This window comes from Alexandromys fortis, unplaced genomic scaffold (assembly GCF_014885135.2).
Source record: "Alexandromys fortis isolate MF-2015 unplaced genomic scaffold, M_Fortis_MF-2015_v1.1 scaffold_67, whole genome shotgun sequence".
In the NCBI taxonomy this organism is placed as follows: Eukaryota; Metazoa; Chordata; class Mammalia; order Rodentia; family Cricetidae; genus Alexandromys; species Alexandromys fortis.
In genome coordinates, this window is record NW_026067945.1 from 3,052,040 (window position 1) to 3,069,731 (window position 17,692).

Below are 17,692 nucleotides of genomic sequence, written 5' to 3' on the forward strand. Positions count from 1 at the left end.
ATGACAAATTTAAACCTCTGAAGGAAGACATAGAGAAAGACACTGTATGGTCATGAGTTGTAAAGTTAATACTGTGAAAATGTCCAGTTTATCAAAAGTTATTTACAAATTCAATGCTCACAATCAAACTTCCCATCTCATTCTTCATGTCTGGAAAAATCATAAGAAATCATGCTATTAACTATTTGCCTAAAAACATTTATAATACATTTAGGTCATATCATAAATACTCACACATAATTTAAATGAAATTTCCCCATCTGGACTGACAATGCTTCCCCCCAAGAGCCAAAAATTATCTAACAAAAATCCCAACACCAGACATGAAAAGCCCTCTGTTGAGTCATTAGTCAGGGTTGTCCATGAGAATCACAAAAGGTTATAGGCTATTGCTGTTGCTCTTGGTTACCCCAAGAAACCACAAGGTAGAAGGTTAGTCTCTGATGCTAAAGATATCATACTTTTTGTACACATAACCTAGAGGACCAAAGCTGGATCTGACCTGAAAAGACAATTCAAGTTTCCAAATAAAGGGAAGAAACCAATAGTCCCACCAAGATATGATGCCTATGAACTACAACAACCAACAGGGCATGATAACCCAAGGGTGCAGTAGTGGCACACAGACCTTGATAGTAACCAACAGCTCTTTAACTGGACTTAAGACCCAGTTAACAAGAGGAAAATCTTGTCTGGTTCAGGAATCCTAGCCAACTATCCATGGCTGATGAAGTCATGCACCTTGAAGGGGACCTATAATCACTACTTTATTAAATCACCACAATCCCTAGCTACATTCTAAATATTTATCCTTATACTCACAGGTAAGTATACCTCAACCCTCATTAAGGAAGCTTTTCAGCACAACTCCTGCTGAGTGAAAAAGGGGGCAGAAAGATTGTAAGAGCCAGAGGAACAAGAACTTTGCTATAAGATTGTATCTCCTAGAAAGGTCAAGAAGCTACACCCATGAAGTTTCACCACCATGGTTACCTAAACATAAGCTGAACAAGGACAACAACAACAACAGACATGATAACATGGAAGAAGAGTGTTCATGAAGCCTTAATGCTTAACAAAGAATAGGTGACTAAGGAATGCTGCACGTGAGAAACAGTCTTCCAAGGAAAGAGTACACCATTTGATTCTTCAATAGCAAATGGTCAGCCCTGAAAACATACAAGCAACATTATAGAGACCTGAACAGGTTGTATTTAAATATTTAAGAATAGACACACACGTGCACACACACTCATACACACACGCACGCATGCAAGCACAATTAAAGGAGATTATGAATTTGAGTTAGAGCAAGAGGGAGAAAAGGAAGGGGAAATGATATAATTACATTATAACCTTAAAAAAACTTGATAAATACAATTACCTCATTTTTCTTTCCCCTGCCTTCCTTCAACCATTATCATGCCCTCCAAATTCCTTTCAATCTCATGGCCTCTTATTCATTAATTATTATTGCTGCATACATATGTGCAAAAAATAATCAATGTAACCTGATGAGTCTATTTAGTATTGCTTGTATGGGTTCTTTTTAGGGCTGACTACTTGGGATTGGATAACCATGTAAGAGGTTCATCTCTGGGGAAAAATAATTCTCACTGGGCAGTTTTTAATTTCCTGTAGCTCTTCATACAGGGGTAGGGTCCCATGCAATTTCCCCTATTTACATTGGCATATCAACTGTTCAGCTCTTGTTTAAGCAACCATATTATTAAGATTTCACGAGTATAGCTTTCCTGTCCTATCTAGAAAACACAATCTTTCAGCAAACATTCTGGTTCTCTGGCTGATAATCTTTTCACTCCTATGTTCTTCTCCTTCTATGCTTTTAACCACAGAATCATCTCTCTAGCCCTTTGAAATAATTTATTTTATTTTTCAATATAACTTTTAGATATATGTTTAAATATGACCTCAAATATATACAAAAGTCTCAAGAACTGTATAGAAAACTCATTTCTTTGAGCCTTATGTCAAGGAATATAGATGCATTAATTGGGTCTGGGTACCCCACAATCAGTTGTTCTCTGCAATTTGATTAGTTGTGGCTTTCTGTATGGTCTCTATCAGCTGTGAAGATACTTGAGGATGGGTGAGAGCTACACTTATCTGTGGGTACAGAATAGTTAGAAATTATCCTGATTTATAAAGAAATAGCAGTATAGTAGGTTCTCCTCTGAGATCTATAACCTCACTAGCCATTGGTAGTTTGCTAAGTGGAAAATATCAGGCATGGTTTCCCTCCTACTGAGCTGGCCTTAAGTCCAATTAGACACCACAAAGATGTAAGTGCTACTACTGCACCTTTGGGATAGCTTGCCATCCTGATCCTTGTTGTGGTTCACAGGCATCACAGCTAAGAATCTATTCTCCAACCATTATAACAATTAAAATTTATGCATACCTTAAAAGAACATATGTAGCATGCCCTCAGCAAGTATGCTTTTGTTAACTGTCTTAATAATATTCTTTAGGGCATTTTTAACCTCTTTTATAACATAAAAACACAAGGAATTGGGAGAGGTTGATCATGTGGCATCTGTAGGAAAAAAAGTTACAGTGCAAATGGAAGCAGGGCTCAGATGTCATGAGACAGAGACTTCATTTTAAATGCAATAAAAACCAGCATTCATTTTATCATGGCTCTTTTGTGACCTTGGTCCCTCTGTATCATATTCGTACACATTGGTATGCAGCAATTTAAGTGCCAGGTGCTTACAAAGTGCTCTGTATTTTTAGTACGCAAAATCCTAGCATGTATAAGGTACTTTCTAAATAAATAGTAAATTGAAAATTATAATCTCTACTAAACATATTACTACATCTCAACTCATAAGCATCATATTTATTAATAAGATTCTTTATATAGTTTCAACAACTTCTGGTTACGGAGAAATAGTCACTATGTCTTTTAAAATATTAATTTCATTCAATGCATATATAATTGTAAAATAAACTGCTGGAAATTTACAATTCCTATTTCTATGGTTGCAACTACATAAATAGAAGAAAACAATTTAAAATACGATCTTTAGAAGAAATCCCAAGTAAAGAAGTCGATGATTAATTACTGGTTGTTCGCCTTCCTCACCCTTGGGCATAAACGAGTTCTAGGTCAACCAAACATTGCTTAGGATTATGCTGGCATTAAACAGCAAAACAAATTAAGAACAAAACAGTAAAACATACATGTAAAAAAACTGACAAAGTTGAAAAAACCCTGAGCCACTTTAACAATTCTTCTCATTATAAGAAAATGATAAAAAAATTCCTCATTTATTTATTTATTTGTATGTTTTTTATTCATTATTGAGTAGCCTCTCTATTACACTTGCAGGGGAAGAAAACCTGACACCTATAAGCAAATGTAACAGCTGATTATAATTTGTTTGCAATGGAGGACATAACAGATACTTCAAAAAAAATGTTTGCTAGGCCTTTTTCATAACAAATCATATTCTTTTCTTGGTCTGTCACTTTATCCAGTAATTTTTATTTTAACCATAAAAATGCTGTACTGGTAATATATTAAGCACTGATAAGACTATTAAGTCAAAATTTCAAAATGTAAATAAGGCTGGAGATACTCCTTGTAAATAAATATAGATTATATAAAGAACACATAAGTAAGTCATTAAAATGACAGCTCCCAACTTCTCTTTGCAACAGACACCATAACAGAAAACCACAACCAATCAAAATGCAGAGTTATGGTACCTAGTACCAAGGACACATCTACATTACAATTACAGGACTTAAGGCTCAGGAATCATTTGGTAAGAGTAGGTAGAAGGATTATAAGAGCCAGAGGAATAAAAAGTTTGCTATAAGATTGTGTCTTCTAGGTATATCCAAAACTACACCATGAAATCTCACCAATATGACCACCAAAACAAGAGCTGAACAAGAAAAACCATAGACAAAGCTCATGTGGGTGGGAGCCTCACCCTACAGGCAACTAAGCAAAGAGCAGAGCAGGAAAAGCAACCTTCAGGGGAAGAGCACAGCAGCTGATTATCTAATACCAAATGGCCAGCCCTGAAAATACACATACAAGTAACATACACGTGGAACGAGTGGTACTTAAATATTTTAGAATGGGTGTTTGAAAACTGGAAAACTTAAATAGACAATTTTCTGGATAAATATCACTTACCAAAATTAAATAAAGAATGCATAAGCAAATTAAATAGACCTACAACCGCGAAGGAAATAGAAACAGTCATCAAAAGTCTCCCAATCGAAAAAAGCCCAGAACCAGATAGTTTCAGCACAGAATTCTACAAAAGTTTCAAAGAAGAACTAATATCAGTACTCCTCAAACTGTTTCACACAATAGAAACAGAATGACTGCCAAATGTTTTACAAGGCTACAGTTACCCTAATACCCAAACCACACAAAGACGTTACTAAGAATGGAATTACAGACCAATCTCACTCATGAACATTGATGTAAAATTAATCAAATACTGGCAAACCAAATACAAGAACAACACATCAAAAAAAATCATCCACAGCAATAGAGAAGCAAGTAAAACAATAGGTGATTTTTAAAAATTCTACATAAAAGCAAGTATCTCTGCAAAAAAAAAAATTTACTGGAGGGATTATTTCAAAACCAGATCCTAAATAAGCTAGTTGGGCAAAGCAAGCTTAATCAACTACAACCGGCATGTAGCAGGCAATAGTAAGCCCTGCTAAAGTATGTATCTTGAACTGACACTAACAGTGTTCAGCTGCATAATGCCTCATCCCCTTGGTTTTCACTTGTAGTCTTAAAATGAATGAAGAAATGTTTCAAGACCCAAGAACTCAGTAAGATTAAGATGTAATATTATTTAAATGCTACCAATTTACTCCTGACTATACTTCCATTTTATCAGCTGTTTACTCTTTATAATTTTAAAATATTACATTTTAAAGAACAAGACTTTTTATTTTCATCGCATTTATCTGGTTTTTTAAACCTCTTTCAGTAATATACTACAATAGTGCTTTTGGTTTTCAGTATAAAGGTCTTCCACTCTTGTTTTGAAGAGTGCAAGGCTCTCAATATAATCAAGTCTGATCTAAAACTCATGATCTTCCTCCCTGAGCCTCACTGATGAGATTATGGGCATGGACCACCACTCGTAGCTAATGTCCCATTTCTTTCTTTTATTAATCTATCCCAAAGCAATTTGTCTGCATTAGAAAAATCTACTAAAAAAAAAAAAAGAAAGAAAAATCTACTACAATTAAGCACTATTGGGTCCTCTAAATGCAAACATTCTCAACTTACAAAGGGATAAATCTTGATATGCCCATCATTAACTAAAATTAGTTTGAGTAAAAAATGTAGGCAATATATCTAACCTGCTAAAGACCAGAGCTCAGCCTAGCCTAGACTATCCTCAAACACCCCAAAAATATTTACATTAGCCTACAACTGGGAAAAACCTCACCTAACACAAAGGCTATTTTATAATTATTATGTACCTTATGTAATTTACTTAATATTATAAAGAAAGTGAAAAAATAGTAATTGTATATGCTTTTGTACCACCTGTAAAATTTAAAACAAAAAAAGACATTAAAGACCATCTGCACTACATACTAAAAAGGGAGAAATGGTCTACTTTGATAATCAGAATCAAATACCAAATGATTTTAATTCTAACTTCTATACAATAGAATACAACTATATACCACAAATAGGGAAAAAAAGATGCCCTATAGTCTCTTACAAAAAATATACAAAACAGACACGTTTATCCTATGGTAATATATAACACAACTAATGTTTCTTTGCTCTTAAAGAACTATTTTCCAATTTCACTTAATAAAAGAATGTTTTTACTACTATTTACCATTAAATACAAACAAAAATTCATATTCTAAACTAAGATGATTGTAAAATCTTATATGAAAAATAAGTAAATATTCCATTCTATTGTAAAGTGTGTTAAGTGACAATGACTACACATTGAAAATAAAGTTTGTTGTATGAATACAATGATGCTATCAATCAGCACTCCAAGACACACAGAAAACACAAAATTATATTTTGAATACAACTCCTATATGCTTGAAAAGTAATGATTATGTAATTTTCACTAAAAAAAGAATGGAGGAAAAAACAGGGCCCACACAAAAAATNCTCTGTGGTTTTGGAGCCTGTCCTGGAACTAGCTCTTGTAGACCAGGCTGGTCTCGAACTCACAGAGATCCGCCTGCCTCTGCCTCCCGAGTGCTGGGATTAAAGCCGTGCACCACCACCGCCCGGCTATAAATTTAATTTTATAACTTAAATTTTAATTAAAACACTATAGATTCAAGAAATAAGATCAATAAAAAAATAGAGAAAACAAAGGGGGATGGTATTTTCATTAGTGGTGATTGTAGGGATTTTTATAGCAAATATTCTGGTCTGAAAACAAATCATAACTCAAGGTCACTATAAAACAATGCTAGACACATCATGCATATGAAAGTGAGACAAAAGGAGACCAAACTCTAATTTATCTTCTACTCTGAGCCTTGAACCCCCAAAAGGGCAGTGTCCATCTGTAACCAGAAGAATCTGTGCAGTCTGCGACCTAGCTATGATATTGCCAAACTAGCTATTTGCTAGAAAAGCTAAAACAAGAAAAGTATTCAATCTTGGTCCTGCCTAAAATCAAAATGCCAAAATAATCAGTTTTTATAAGGTATTTCTTAAGTTTCAGATTAAAAATTTATTTTATCTAAATAAAAAAAAGTTTGGTTAGGTGAGAAATTAAAAATATTTAACTGGTTAAAATATAGCACCATTATATTTAAATTTGTAAATCTCTAATAATAGGTTATATACTGTCATATGTTTCAATTCTACGTTTTATGGTTAAAGATATTTAAAGATGAATGTTGAAAAGTTACAGATGCTTAAAGGTGAAAAATTAAGTAATGGACTCTACCTCTGTTAAAGAAATAAAACATCATTTTATATCTGTTTCCTTAAAACACAACAAAATCTTATTTAAAACCCATAAACTATTAATCATAATTAAAAAGGCGTGAGTTTAAGTTTCTTATCAGGATAATTAATTAGTCTACAAAACAACCATTTTTAGAAACACCAATGAAGTGTCAATGACTGCTACTGACTCACTTCATTTCTGTTACTCTCTTCATTTCTACAAAGTGTCACAGTAATATGCTCAAAACTCTACAGGAAAGTACAAGAACTGAGGATAACCATAGGCAACTTTATGGTACTTACAAATAGGCAAAATGTTGTTCACATTATTAGAAAACAGATATATAAGCTGCCCTTAATGGCCCTAAAGGCCATCAACACATAGTTTTTCATTCCCAAGTTATGCCTAGTAAAGAACAATGTATTGCCTTCTTGTGGGACATAGAGGAAAACAGAATACACATAATGGCAAGGTACAAAAGGGAAAATTCTCATCCTTAACACCAACTTGCTCTTTTTGTTTTGTTTTGTTTTGTTTTTGTTTTTTGTTTTTCGAGACAGGGTTTCTCTGTGGCTTTGGAGCCTGTCCTGGAACTAGCTCTGTAGACCAGGCTGTTCTCGAACTCACAGAGATCTGCCTGCCTCTGCCTCCCGAGTGCTGGGATTACCACCTTGCTCTTAAAAGTACTATTCATTCATTTTTAATGCAGATACTTATACCCAACCCAAATACTTTTCAGAACAACAAAATAATTTCTAGAAAAAAAAGCATATTATAAAGCATGTATTAGAAATCACTTTAATTTGAGTCACTCTATTGGCGTTATCACAGAACCTCTTTGTGGAATTTCCTACATTTGTAATAGACTAAGCATCTCTTTGCATGCTTCATAAATATTTAGATTCCTTTATGAGGTACTTTTCCAAGTCTCTTTACCTTTTTACACTGGTTGTCCATGACTGGCAAAAGTACTCTGAATCTTCAGACTTGTCCCTCTTGTCTGTTAAATGTATTGAAAGTATCTTCTCCACTAAAGTGTTCAACTGTCTATTCTTAGTAATCTAAAACAAGATTTATTTTCTCAAATTGCCTCACAAATTATTGTAGATTAATACACCCATAGTGCTGAGAATAAATGACTACAAATCTTCAGTCATAAATATAACTATATTACCCCGTCTCCAAGTTTCAAAAAACATCATAAAGAAGGAGGAGAAGGAACATTAAAGTTGGAGGATGTGACGGAGTGCTGTGGAACACTATCTTCTAGACATGACAAAACCATTACACTCTTGAATACATAGCAGCTGTGACTATCTGCATAAACCTATCATGTAGGGGAGGATTCAGGAGGCTCCATCCCTCCCTCAGGATTAATAAGCAGTAGACAATAATGAGGGGGAAGGGGCTCATGTGGCTCTAGCCTTCCCTGAGGAACTACTGACAGCTAATGGTCTCCATGCTCCTGTAAACTAACTTCTTACCATTGGTCCTATAAGCAAACCTTCTCAAACTCACTGAGTCACCAAAAGCAGAAATCAACAGGAGTGAGAAGGGGCAAGACAGGGTAATGGGGAAGAATATTATCAAAACATATTATTACATGTATGAATATATCATAGTGAAATCTATTAGGTATAATTAATATATAGTAATCAAAACAGCAAAAGTTTGCTAATTTTTTATGTTAACAGCTTTAATTTCCTTTGAAGAAATTTTTGTCTACAGCTGGGTCTAGTGGTACAGGGCTACTGGCTACTCTGGAGGTTGAAGCACAAAGACAAGAAGTTCATTATCTACTTGAAATACTGAGTGAGTTTAAGAGCAGCATGGACAATTTAGTAAAACACTACCTGAAAATAAGAAAAGTAAAAAGTCCGGGGGACGGTGGCGCACGCCTTTAATCCCAGCACTCGGGAGGCAGAGGCAGGCAGATCTCTGTGAGTTCGAGACCAGCCTGGTCTACAGAGCTAGTTCCAGGACAGGCTCCAAAGCCACAGAGAAACCCTGTCTCGAAAAACAAAACAAAACAAACAAACAAAAAAAAAGTAAAAAGGAGCAGGATATTAGTTCAGTGTTAAAGTACTTGGCCTATCATTTACAAGACCCTAGATCTACCATCTATGGGGGGGATGGAGGGTTTATTGAAGTTTTAATATCCAAAAATTATCTCCATATTCTCCTATAGGAGCTTGTAACTTTTTATAGTTTTGCTTTCTGTGTCAAAATGCATAACCAGTCTTTGTTTTCTGAATTACAGAATATAAAGTACTTCTTTTCCTAACGGATCATCAATTATTTCATTATTAGTTACTGAGTAATTCTTTACCCTGTCATTATTTATGTCCTAAAGATAATGTTTATACATACACGAATCCTTTTCCAGGCTTTTGATTACTTTTTGCTTAACCCAGTTTTATTTCATGGACTCAATCATTGCGATTGCAAAGTACAATTCAGCTGATATCATAATCCTTCATCCAAAAACATCAAAACCGTTAAGATCCAGCATCCAAACAAAATATAGAAAATAAAAAGCAACAAGGCAATATAAGAACAGTCAATATAGAGCCCCAGAAATTATAAGCTTAGAAAGATAAAGACACCACAACAACAATAAAGGAAGCAAGGAGGTAACTTTGTGGGTAAAGTGCTTTGTTGTGCAAGGTTGAGGACTAGAGTTCAGATCCATAACACTCATGTAAAAGCTGGGCACAGCAACACACATCTGAACCTTGGTATTAATGAAGCTATAGCAAACTGAGTCCAGGCCTTGCTAGATGGCTGTTCTAGTCAGAATGGCAAACTCCAGGTTCAAAGAGAAACTATCGTAAAAAATAAGGTAGAGAGTAATAGAAGAGGACTACTGATGTCAAACTTTAGCCTCTATGCAAGTACATACAAGGACAAACATACTCACAAATACAATCACACACATACAAGCTCCAACTCCTTACAATTTTTTTTAAAAAGATGATTATAAAGAAATTTAATGTGCTCAAAAAGGCATGGACTCAGGAGTTGGTAAAGTGCTTATTTTGTAAACATGAGGATCTGAACTTGATTCCCAGAACCCAAATAAAAGACCATGCATGGTGGTTCACTTTGGTAATCCAAAGAGAGGCAGAAAAAAAAGAATCCCTGAGGCTTGATTGACAGTCAGCATGGTGAAGTAGGTGAGCCCCAAGTCCCAATGAAAAATAAAGTGAGTGGATGGTCCATAAGAAATGACAGCCAAGATTGACTGATGGCCTCTAGTATATATGTACACATGCACACACATGCAGAAGCATACAGATAAGAAAGAAAAGGCTTTTTAAAAAAGGAACATAGAAAGGATAAATAGAAGTAAAAAAAAAACTTTGAAGAAAAAAATAACTATATTAGTAACTTTAAAAAAAAAACCATCTTGGATGGCAGTTAGATTATATTCTACTACGGGAAGACAGTGATCTTAGAATCACACATTTGCTATTCAAATAAATCCAGAAAGAAAAAACACTGAGAAGAGAAGATGAGTGGTGAGATCAGTGGCAATGAAGACAATTCAAATACATACCATTTGAAATTACAGGGGAAAGACTAGGATAAATGGAGTATTTGAGAAGTATTAGCTGAAATATTTCTACATTTAATTTTTAAAAATCTAAGCAAAATCATCTCAAACAAAACCATTCAAAATAAACTATAATCAAATAACTAAAGCCCAATAGAAGTCCCCCAAACCCTTTGAGACAGGGTCTCACTGTATAGTTCAGGTATGTTTGCAACTCAGTATGTACTTTGAGCTGACATCAAACGCACAGCAATTTTACTGTCTCAGCCCCAATATCTGGGATTATAGGTGTATGTCACCACAACTCTTTTTAAGTCTTACAAGAGGCTGGAACAATGGCTGGCTTAGTGGTTAAGAACACTACATACTCTTGCAGAGAGCCTGGTTCCCAACACCCACATGGCAGCTTATAACCATCCACAACTCAGTTCCAGGGAATATGGTGCCCTTTTCTAGCCTGCCTCAACATCTGGCACACATGCAGTGTACTTACATACCCTCATACACATAAAATAAATAAATAAATAAATCTTGTAAAACAAAAGTTTTACAAAAAGCCAAAAAAAAAAAAATCTTGGAAAAGTTGCATATAAAAGTAACAGCCAGGCAGTGGTGGTGCATGCCTTATCATAGCACTCGGGAGGCAGAGGCAGAAGGATCTCTGTCTACAGAGTGAGTTCTAGGTCAGCAGGTCAGCCAGAGCTACACAGAGAGATCCTGTCTCAAAAACAAACCCGAATGAATGAATGAATGAATGAATGAATGACAGGCTTTCTGTCAGGAACTACACAAATTATTTCTGTAACTATTTATAACCTATTACAGAGATAAAGAAGGACATTTTACGGCAAAAGACCCAATTCCTCGTAAAAGACAAAAAACATTACATAGTCATATGCATCCAATAACTGTGCTTCAAAACATGAAGCAAGAAGTGAAAGAGAATCATATCCATTTGTTATATTCAATTACTACATCAATCCGAATGGTAGGATGTATGCTTGAAGTGTTAAAAACACAAGTAATTTGACCTAATTAACACTTTTAAAAATCTGTACTCAAAGACATTCTTCTTAGAACACATTAAAATATTCACCAACACTGACCATTTTCTATGCCTTCTCATAAATGTCAAAAAGTTTAAATGAATCATGTCATACAATGCATATTCTTGGAACAAAACAATTAAATTAGAGCCCTATAAAAATATATCTGGAAATTTAAATAAGTATTTGGAAATTAAATAGATCACAGAAAAAACTCACAATGAAATTTTATATCTTATAATTCAATGTAAATAACTATGTGGCACAAGGAAGAATATAAAAAAGAAGAGGAAAGAATAAATGTGTGTTCATACATAAGCACGTTCTGTCCTTCAATGCCTGTTCTTAAATCTATATTAAAACCTTTTCATAGGCTGGAGAGGTAGATGGCTGCCTAACAAGAGCAAGAGGCGAGGTTTAATCCCTTAGCCCTATAATTAATAATCTTTTCTCCAAATTTCCTTTAATGGAAAAAAATAGAATTTGAATTCTTCACAAACATTTTCAGAAAGAAAATAAGAGCTGTATTAACATAATAATAAAATAAAAATAGGAGCTAGAGAGATGGTTCAGTGATAAGTACTTGCTCTGAAATCATGAGGACTGGCATTCAAAAGCTAGCATCCATGCAGCAAGTCCAGCAGCCATCACAAAGTAAAAAGTAAAACTGCTGAAGCTTGCTGCCTTCTCAAGCTAGCTACAGGTTCAGGGAAGAGATTCTACCTCAAATGAATAACTATAAACTGACAGAGGAGGCCAACTGATGATCTCTACTGGCCCATGAATAGGCATACAGATGTGCACAACCACACACACATGCATGCGCGCACACACATACATAAAACTCCTTTTAAAAAGTGTTTTAAAAATCTCTACAAACCAAGGTCTTTTGTAAACACAAAAGAAAGAGTTAACAAAACTTTAAAAAATGAACCCAGTAACAAACAAAGATAATCAAACAGGGATTACCTCAAAAGCTCATGATAGTTGTTTCAATGTGCTAAAATTAATGCACCTGACAATCACATTGAGATTTTTTAAAAGACAAGCAAAAATATCATCACAATAAACTAAAACACAGTTAACAAAACTCTACCTCCATTCACAATATGGAAAGAAGGATCAACAGGAAGTGGTACAATGGTTAAAGGTGTTCCACCTCTAATCAGAAATAAGGGTAGGATGTTAGTTCTCACTGTCTCTATTCAACACTGTACTGAGATAATTAGTCAACAAAAATAAAGAAAGCAAAAGAAACAGATATATAAAAGGGAAGATGATCTTCACAGACTATCTGAAGGAATCTAAAGCATCTACCATCACCAAGTTTACAGAAGACAAAATCTTACAGAGGTACCAAGTATACTTCAATGTTATTAGCAATGAACTGTTAGAAACTAACAAGTACTAGCATAAAAAATGATGAGAGATTAATGAAAATAATTACATTAAGAAAGACTTTGAAGGGAAACGTAAATGGAAAAAGATACCATTTGGAAGACTCAACATCGTTATGAAGTCAACTCTCCCTAAATTGATCCACAGGGTAAAAAGCACTTACAATCAAAACTCCATTAGCCATTTTGTAGCAACCGACAAGCTAATACTAAACCAGAGAGAGAATTGGAAAGGACCAGAATAGACAAAATGATTCTGAAATCAAATAGCAAAGCTGGGAAGTAATATTACTTTTTTGTTGTTTGCTTTTGAGACAGGTTCTCACTATATAGCTACATTTATCCTGAAACTCACTCTGTAGACCAGACTAGCTTTGAACGCACACCTGCCTCTTACTTCTCAGTACTGAGATTAAAGGCACGTGCCATTACACACATTTACTATTCCTTGTTTTAATAGTTATTATAAAGCAACAATAATCAAAATAGGACAGCATTATTGTAAGAATAACAGAGCAAAATAACAGAATAGAGAAAAAAAATAGGATAACCGAATAGAGCAAAATCCAGAGCAGGCCCACACATAATAGTGAGCTAAGTTTTATCAAACACACCAAAATAATTCAAAAGGAAAAAAGTCTTTCTTTCAAAAGTTGCTAGAAAAATCTGATACCCCAACCTTTACCTCACACTATACACAAAAAGAACCAAAAAATTATTGCAAACCTAAATATGACACTCCAAAAATATTCTAAGGTATGAGGGGAAAATAAACCATTTTTAAAACTTTTGTCAATCCCCATGATAAACTTCTAATCTCTACTCAAAACTAAAGAAGAATTAAAGAGAAAATTTCTGAGGCTCTCAAGTCAGCATATATATCTTTAAAGCATTTCCCATTTAATAAATATTTTAGTAATTCCTAAGCAAGTCTTAATTCAAATATAGCCCATTGAGCCACAGAAATCTTCCATGACTAAGATACACTACCCTGCAAGGAAGCAGCAGAGCACTGAATGTAACTTGAAGACTTCATGGTAATGGCTGAAGTCACACAGCCATCACCAAGTAAATGGACACAAGAATGACTACATTCCTACAGGAGGTTCATATCACTTTGTTCTGAGCAGTCAGTAAACAAAATACATAAGAGAATCTACATTCAAAGATTTACAACAACCCAGAGTTTATACTCAAATGAGAATTGGACTTTATTATTATAACACCACTGCATGTAAGAAACTTTTAGACTGAAGGATATTTTGCTTCAGTTGGAATAATAAGCATTTCCTTTCTAGTTTCTTAGGTCACTAGCTATCACTGAATGAGCTGTTCTGCAGTTAGGATATAAGGCTGTATATATTAATATATAACCATAAGAAACTGATATGCCTGTAACATAAAAACCAATTCTTTCTGACATTTAAGTATTCAAAAAAATAAACCTTTTGTTAAACATCAAAGTATACTCATTAAGATGGGGGTCTCATTATGTAGACAATACTGTCAAGGATCTTCTGATTCTCTTGCCTCAGTTTCTCTAGTGGTAGAATTAAGGTGTGCTACTATGCCTAGCAGCAAAAGTGCCCTCGAAATGACAAAGAAAAAAAAAACAGTAACAAAAGCAAAGCAAAAAAAAAAAAAAAGCCCCACTTTAACAAACCTTCCCCCAAAACTTAACTAATGTGACTACCCTGATCCACATTAGTTCAATCCCTGATTAAATGTTTCAAAATTACTTATTATTAAATAATCTAGTATTAACATAATTTATGTTTCTCCTACCTTAAATAAAAAGTGAAATTCAAGCGAGGTTTTACTCATGAGAACATCTAAGGACCACATCTTACTATATTATTCTAAGCACTAGCCTAGAACAATGCAATCAAAATAGCTTAATCAATAACTGTAAACATGGGCTCATGAAGGCAACAACTTCAAAGCCACACAAAACACTCCATCCTCTAAACATCCCCTAAAATGTGTTCTATTTTTCTCTCTGATCTTCACTTCTTCTGAGGCATGGCTAGACTTCCTTTTTTTTTTACTTGAAAAATTTTCTTAGGTTATTTATTTCATGTACTCTAACCTTGTTTTTTCCTATTTATTACCACAGAACTGAAGACTAGTATTTTCAAATGAAAATTAATATATTAATTAACATTTTACATGAAGTACATTAGATAAAAAGTTTAAGGTAACCTTAGGAAGGCCAGATAAAATTTAAGAAAACTTGACAATATATGTTTAATATTACACATTCCAATGAGACCTTACAAATTTCCATAATAGATTTAAGATAATCCCGCAAGGTAAACTCTAAAATTACTGCCATCCAAGGTTACAAAAATAGCTTGATTTTTAGTAAACATTTCACTATGGTTACATTTTATAATATGGTACAAGGAAAATTATCTTATTAGACATCAAAAGCTCTTACATTTGATCCTTGCAGAAAATTCTTTGTTCCTTTTCCACAAGATGCAATTCCTTAAGGAAGAAAAAAGGAAAAAGAAACTGGGTTATTATTCTTGACTCTTAGAAAATCAAACATGTTTTATTATTATAAAATACTCGATACCAGTCTTGGTAGTTAACTCCCTAAATACTTACTGATGATGCAAAACAACTGCCAGAGGGCATTTGTTTTACTTAAATAAAATGCCAGCCAGTAAAGTGTGTCTAATGTCACACCCATTTTTTTTTCAGGAAAAATAGCTTAAATGCTCATTAATAATTGTCGTATGTGATTCAAAACTTAACTCCTAGCCCTATCTTCCTATTCTCTATATCATCTGGCACCCCAATAGTAACTGCATTGTGTATACAGCCTACTGAACTCATTAACTGCAATAAAAAATAATAAACTAGTTTAAAAGAATTCAAATGCTATATTTCGTTTTTAAAAAGAAAATGCATGAGAGGCAATGATTTGCATCATACTAACATGTATCTGTGCTCCAATATATGATGTATACCTATACTTTCACTGGCTAGCTTCTGAAGTAATTTTAAAAAATAAGATAATGAATACATACGGACAAAAATGAATAGAAAATACCATTTTCAACAATTTAGCTCAATTAAAAAACCACACAATGTATCACATACATAACGAACACTGTGGTCTTGACCTTGCCTAGAGATAGTAACAAGTCATTTGGGTAAAAGGAAAAAACAGTTAAATCATATAGTGGTGTTAACACAATGACACAGAAAGTGTATGCTTAGGTAATTCAAATGATTCCCAAGTCTGTCTACTTTAAATAATGAAATGCATCATGTTTCTGCAGAAATCAAATTTTAAGAATCTAACCCAGGCATTTTATTTGTTGTGAGGTCATAATTTTTGTTTCTATTGGGCACATCCTTTAAATGAATCACACAAACTGCCAAATAATCTTTTTATATTAGCAAATTAAATATTAAACACTCAGGGATTAAAAGACACACAAAGAAATCTCTTTTCCTAGGCAAAGGTAGAAAGAAGCTTGCTTTAAAATGATACTTTGGGCTTTTAACCTAATTTTATTAAAATACAGAAAATAAATAAATTAGTATCTGTTCTGTGTGTCATAGGGGAAATAAAGGTTTACCAATGTCTTTCAAGGTAGGTAACTGATTAAATGGAAAATATACTTCATATGTCCATAAACCTTTGCTCCTCAAATTTATAGATAAACTGTTCTTCATCATGTTTTGATTATCTTCTCAAATAATTTCAGAAGATAACATTGAGAACCAAGTTTTCATATTTTTTATAATGATCTATAATGAAACACACTAAAATATCTAACCGACCCCCAAACTCACTGCCTCATCTAGCCGAGAATAAGACAGCCTGAACTTTCTGTAATTGCTAGCCCTAGTTCCCTCTAGTATCCATTTACCTAATAAATGTTCAGATCAATGATACCATCAGCCAGGCCATCCCCAGGAAAGAAAACTATCACAATTATCATCACTTCAAATGAGTAAAAATATCATAGTTTTGCAAGCATAAACTTATTATACTGTTATACTGATATGCTTTTTGTTTTTTTGGTTTGGTTTGGTTTGGTTTTGGTTTTGGTTTTTCAAGCAAGGATTCTCTGTGTAACAGTCTTCTGGCTGTCCTGGAACTCTCTGTTGTAGACTAGGCTGGCCTCACAGAGATCCACCTGCCTCTCTGCCTTCTGAATGCTGGGATTAAAGGCGTGCAACACCACCTGACTACTGATAGGCATTTTAAAAGATCTATGTACAAAACTCATTTTTATGTCTTCAGCAACTAGTCAATATCTGGCACATAATTCAAAACATTCAGAATTTACTTACTGAGATTATAATATATTCCACACATTTTCTAAGTTCTAAGGATATATTCTCACCTTTCTCACCTTAAATCCTAGTGAGAAAGAACTTAACACAGATAAGAAATAAATGTGGCAGGTTAACAGAAAACCACTGTTAAGAAAATGATTAACAGGGAGGGAACTGAAATTACAGAGAAGATGTTCTGGGAAGGCCTAATACAACACTACAACGCCGTAAGTGTTACGAAGAAACAGTTATATATTAACAGATAAAAGTCCAAAAATTCATCACTGTCCTATTTTTTATCCTCAAGAGGAAATGAAATAATAAAGAAGCAACTTCTAGCTGGGAAGTGGTGGCACATGGCTTTAATCCCAGCACTTGGGAGGCAGAGGCAGGTGGATCTCTGTGAGCTCAAGGCCAACCTGGTCTACAAGAGCT

At 34.1% G+C, this 17,692-nt stretch overlaps 1 protein-coding gene across 5 annotated transcripts in view; it reads right to left on the reverse strand.

Annotated features, from left to right (window-relative positions):
* The window catches only part of Mef2a (myocyte enhancer factor 2A), a 120,950-nt gene that overhangs the window by 82,358 nt on the left and 20,900 nt on the right, over positions 1 to 17,692 (reverse strand). For all 5 annotated transcript variants that reach the window (XM_050149108.1, XM_050149112.1, XM_050149110.1 and 2 more), the window contains exon 2: positions 15,396 to 15,445. The gene's annotated coding sequence lies outside the window, so the exon portion shown is untranslated. The remainder of the gene's footprint in view (positions 1 to 15,395; positions 15,446 to 17,692) is intronic.